Raw genomic sequence first — 6361 nt, 5'->3', positions numbered from 1 at the left:
TATTTTGGAGCTAATAGAAGCTAAGGTCTACCGGTTATGGGAATTAGGGTTATTCCTGAAATTATTGATTAAGGTATTTATATAATGTTGTTGTCGTGACATAGGACCAGGATCGTCAAGTTTTGTTTTTCACTTAGGCCGGCACGCACGCTTAATCTCTGGACTGAGGTTAGAAAAGTATTATGTACCGTTTATGGTTAACGATTATAATTGTGATATTCTCGATTATGATTGAGATTCCAATATATGTTTGTTGTGACTCAATTATGATCGAGGAAAATGATATGAAACGATTATTATCATTGTGACTCGATTATGATCGAGGGAAATGATATGGATTGATTATTATCGCTGTGACTCGATTATGATCAAGTAAAAGATATGGTAATTACCGTTATGAGTAATTACTCTTGAAATCGCGGATAGGTTTCTTACTTATCGTTCGCCGTATCGGGCAACAATAGTGACATACGTAGCTCGTGGTTTACGAGTGGTAAGGGTACTTTATGAAGTACCAGGACTGTGTGACTACGATGTTGTAAAATTGATTAAGCATGTTATTATGTGATGAGGTGTAATTGAATACATTTTGTTATAGTGGACTAAATGAATTTTATACTGCTTAAGGAGTTAGTCACTTTTCTTGTTATATCTCTATGACTCACGAAATGTATGATTACGTGATTATAGGGATGTCAGATTGAGTGCTTTATGAAGCACTGAGAATATGTGATTATGTATTGAACGAATATCTATTTGGTATAACAATGAAGTGATTGACTATAAGATACTATGATTATTCTTATAATGTGTAATGAATGTGTTTGTATAGATGTTAAGGTATATATACATGCTGAGCATGTAATAACACACTAATATGTATATTATGTTGTGAATGTTAGCACTTTCTATGCTTTTTATTTAGTAGCTTTTCTTGTTGAGTCACTGTGACTCACGGGTGCTTCATGGTGCAGCTAAGAAGAATAGCAGTCGTGTTTGGCCATGAGTCAGAGGTCTCCCAGCAATGTACATATCAGCCATGGTGTCTTGGCTTCCGAGAAGCAGGATCAAATCTTTTTTTTTTTTAATGAATGGAAATGTAACCTTCTTTTGTAATAATAGTTTTGCAATTAGTTGTAAAAAAATTTATTAGCAGGGGATCCCCATATTACGGCAGTATTTTGAATGAAAGTTTTTATTTTAAATTTAATCAAAAATTTTAATTAAACCACATTTTTTCCTAAACCAATATATTAGTAATAATAATATTGTAAAAGCACACACGTGGCGTCCCTGAGAGTCAGGGCGTTACAACAGCAGTCTGACATTTTGAAATCCTTCGTCTCCTCCTTGATCTTGTCGTCGAAGATTGCCTCTCATTCTTCAATTACATTGAAAAATATCAAAATCAAAACCCCCAATTTCAAAAATTAGGATTTTAAAAAGCCTCTAATTTTCTCTACAAGAATCCATGGGAGGAGTGATTCGTCTCTTAATCCACCTCCCCGATCTGAGGGGCTTCGACGACGCTACTTTGGTGATGCCCACATGTAGAATTAGTGAGAAATTGAAACTCAAATGACCAGTTCCTCATATTTTGACTCAATTTGAAAAAAAAAAAAAATTAATCCTAACTGTGGTACCTCCTGAGGATTGATGCCCAAATCGGCTAGGATCGAGGAGAAGAAATTGCTGGCTGATTGGGATCTGATGAGGTACAGAAAAAAGCCTAGTTTTGGGACTGTTGTGGAGCTTTTGAGAGTGATTGAGTATATAGCTGATAAGTTGAAGGAAGTGAAGGTTCCATTAATTGTGGTTCATGGAGTGGTGATGGGTGACTGACCCTCAAGTGAGTTTAGCATTGGTTGAAGAAGCTAATAGTGAAGATAAGTGATTTTTTTTTTTTTATAGAAACTAAAATTTAGAAGATAAGCGCATAAAGATATATCATGGTATTGTCGAGATTGTTAGGATTCATCTTCATCATCAATCATTATTGATTGAATTATTTAATTATTTAAATGGAAAACGTAAACTGTTGTAGATGGTGGTCGTGGGTGGTGAGTTTTTTATATGGGTGGTTTCTCGGCAGTGAGGGTGAACAAAGAGATAGAAAAAAGAAAAAATAAAGAAATATTTTTTTTGATTATTATTAGTCTCAAGACAAAGGCCATGAATGGTCTCTCAATGTCTCAAGATTTTGTGGTGGTGTTCCAATTGAACTCTCGTGACTAGTTGGGTTCATGAAGAAGATGAACAAGAAAAAAAAAAGAAAGAAAAAATAAAATAAATTTATGATTTTAAAATGTATTTTTTAGTTTTTTATTTCATTTAAAAAATTTTTAATTAAAATTATTATTTGGACCAATAAAAAATTGACACGTGACATTTTATTTGGGTTTAACGGATCCATTAGAAAGAGGGACCAAAAGACGTACAAAAAATGTGACCTGAACTATTACTGTCAATTTTTAAAGTTGAGGACTAATCTACATTAACCCTAAGTTTTTGGAGACTTTTGCTGCAATTATATCTTTTAAAAATTAAATATATAAGTAAAATATTTAATAATTAAATTTGACCATAATTAAAATATTTTAATTAATTATTAAATAATAAATTATATTTTATAAATAAAATCAAATATAATATTTTATTTATTACTACATAAAAAAAACTATTTTAACATGGTGTACAACATTTCTTGAGTACAATAAGGACTAGTTTGACACAACTTTTGGAAAAGCTAAAAGTTGCTTTTCAAAAAAGTTGTGATAAAAAAGTGTTTGGTAAGTTGTTAAAATATAGCTTATTGAAGAATTTATGAAGAAACTACAGCTAAAAGCTAAAGCTAGTACAACTTAACTTTTAGAAAAAACTATTTTGATTAAAATACTCTATAATAAATTATTGTATACTAAAAATATATTTAATTATTTTATTATATATTACAAAAAATAAAAATATCTTTTTTGAAAGAAAAAATATTTAAAATAAATAATATTTGAATCTCATTTGAATATTATTTTGAGTTTTAGGCTAAAAAATAAAAACATTATTTTTTATGTTTTTTATGTTTTCAAATCATGAAATTCAAAAACTCTCCAATTATTTTCTTACTTTTTTATTTTGAAATTCTCAACCAATGACATATTAAATTTTTTAAAACTCAAAAATATTGAATCACACTATAACCAATCACATATTTAGAAACAATTTTTTAATTACAAAATTTAAATTTTTGTTTACAAAACACATTTTTAAAAAACACAATTTTTGAATCACAAACCAATCAACCTCTTATTATTTTATTTTGTTTTAAAAAGTACTTCATATTTATATTTTTTATTTTTATTATTAATAAACTACATCAACTTAGAGTTTCCCATAAACTACAAGTTATAAAATATAATTTAAATTATTATAAATTATTTTTATCAAATGTGTATAAATTTATACTGTAGAAAAAAATAATTAAAAATATATAAAATATAAAAAATTTATATAACATTATTTTTTTTATATAGATTTATGATTATAATTAATTAAATTATAACATTCTTATTATTACAGTAGAATCTTATAAATTTAAAATACTTTAAAATTTATATTTATTAAAGTTCAATTTTTTTTCTACCTGCTCCATATATTTTTTCTCACAATTATAGTTACTTTTCTCCGCAATACAAGCATACCAAACTAGCTTTAAGTTATCTGAATTTGCGCTTATTGCTGATAATTTCATCTTAAATTTTTGAGTGATTCCAATTATAAAAAAAATAAAAATAATAAAATAAATAACACAGTAAAACCATCATGAATTTTCCAATAAAAAAAAATGAGGAACACTACTTTTAACTGCACAAAATTCTCTTTCCCCGATGACATTGAGATTAGAATCAACGGTTATTATTGCTCATAAACTTTTCGTACAGTCATGGTCTTTTCCCCTGACATTGTACCAGGTGAATATATTCGCTCTGCATAGAGCCATATTGGTAGGTAAGCTTTTTATAAAACGTGTTCAACATTGTTTTCTTTTGAAACACTCATTATAATTACGAGGCTATTTATTGTGTCCTCAATTTTCTATTGGTTACAAAATTACAAATAATGAGAAATTTGAATGGGAAATTTGAATTTTCATACTTAAAATACTTTATAATTTTTCCCCTAGATGCATAGTTATTAAAATTCGTCATATATGACCACTTTATTAATTTTCCAAAACTACCCCTCACATTTCAAATCCCATCTCAGCCTCTCTCTTCCTCTCTCTCAACTACACTCACGGCAACCAACCCATGAAATCCCCAACCCGCAGCAGACGTCGTCGCTCAACCCACGGCCGTCCACGGTGAACCCAGGACCGTCGACGCTCAATCTTGCCTGTCAATGCTCAACCGGCGACCACTCCGAGGCGACCCGAAGCGAAAATGGGATTTGGATCCGTCCGTGAATGGAGAAGAGGCGTTTCGGATCTGGGGAAGAAGATGGTGAAGGTCCAATGGTCCGACTTAGGGGTCCGATGGTGTCCGTCCGATGGTTCGATTGTATGGTCCGATGGTCCGACTAGGGGTCAGATGCATTGGTCCGATTGATAGTGTGCATCGGACCATCACCATGTTTGAGTACTGCTCTATAGACAATGGCAAAACCTCCTTGCTCTATCACTTTCCACGAATCCACTTCATACTGATGAATACCAAAAGAAATCGAAATAAAGAAAAGAAACATGTTTTTACATATATATATATATATATATATATAACTCAGTACACATTTGTCTAAATAACAATTCACATTCATTTGAGGGAGTATTACAACAATTTATCTTTGTATGACAGAATACATCTTTTTGAAGGTAGAAAGGAACAAATGAAAGAATAATACATTCTTTGTTTGTGAGAAAGGATACATTTTTTTGTATGAATACAAAAGAAAACTATAATACAATAATAAAAAAAATACTAAACATTAGAAACAGTGAATGAACAAGGCAAGGTCTTGAGCTGCATTGGTCCGATGGTCCGATTGATAGTGTGCATCGGACCCCTAGTCGGACCATCGGACCATACAATCGGACCATCGGACGGACACCATCGGACCCTTAAGTCGGACCATCGGACCTTCACCATCTTCTTCCCCAGATCCGAAACGCCTCTTCTCCATTCAAGGACGGATCCGAATCCCATTTTCACTTCGGATCGCCTCGGAGTGGTCGCCGGTTGAGCGTTGACGGTCAGGGATGAGTGTCGACGGTCTTGGGTTCACCGTGGACGGCCGTGGGTTGAGCGACGATGTCTACTGCAGGTTGGGGATTTCATGGGTTGGTTGCCGTGAGTGTAGTTGAGAGAGAGGAAGAGAGAGGCTGAGATGGGATTTGAAATGTGAGGGGTAATTTTGGGAAATTAATAAAGTGGTTATATATGACCAATTTTAATAATTATGCATTTAGGGGAAAAATTATGGGGTATTTTAAGTATGGAAATTCAAATTTCTCATTTGAATTTACATCCATACATTTTATATTAAATTTTTGAACATAAACTTATTAAAATTAAAAAAAATATACACATTTATATTCATACTCATTATATTCTCTCTTTTATTAGTGATAGTGGTTAAGTCTGATGGTGGCCTGATGCTACCTTTTTTTTTTTTTTTTTTTAATGTTTTTGTACATAAAAAAGTAGCATCACGTGACCATCGAACTACCATCGGACCATATCTACATTTATAGATAATAAGCTCCATTCATTAAGCTCGTTAAGAAGGCATCAGACCACTATCGGACCATGTCATCGGGCTACCATCCGATCTTCATGTTCAACCTTTACTCATTTTAACAACAGGATGACATAAGACCACTATCAGGTCTGACAAAAAAGCCAATTTTTTTGTCCAAAACTCAGATCTGGCCATTTTTGACCCTAAATCTAACATCTACTAATAGATAATAAATATTAATCATACAATTTATTTATTTGACAACATTGTCGATGGTGAAGTTGTGGTTGATAGAGAAGTCCTTGGGTCCGAGGTAGTCATTAGGTCTGTGGGTCCTTGGGTTTGTGGTCATGGTGGTTGTAGGGAGAAGGAACTAAGGTTGTAGGTGGTGGGTTGTGGGTCGATTGTGCGTGTTTAGAGAGAGAGATGGTTGTTCAAATGAGAGGGATAGATTGAGATTTTAAGAAAAAATAACATATTCTACAAATATTGAATAGTTTAGGTTTAGAAAAAAAAATTGGTCCAATAAATGCATAATTAGTCAAATTTCCCTTGATAAATTGATTTTTTTGTCAAATTTTATCAAACGGTGTAAAACAAAATAATGACTTGATCATTTAATTAATTGCCA

The sequence above is a fragment of the Cannabis sativa genome, chromosome 6 (assembly GCF_029168945.1).
Source record: "Cannabis sativa cultivar Pink pepper isolate KNU-18-1 chromosome 6, ASM2916894v1, whole genome shotgun sequence".
Lineage (NCBI taxonomy): Eukaryota > Viridiplantae > Streptophyta > Magnoliopsida > Rosales > Cannabaceae > Cannabis > Cannabis sativa.
This window is presented reverse-complemented; position numbering follows the sequence as displayed.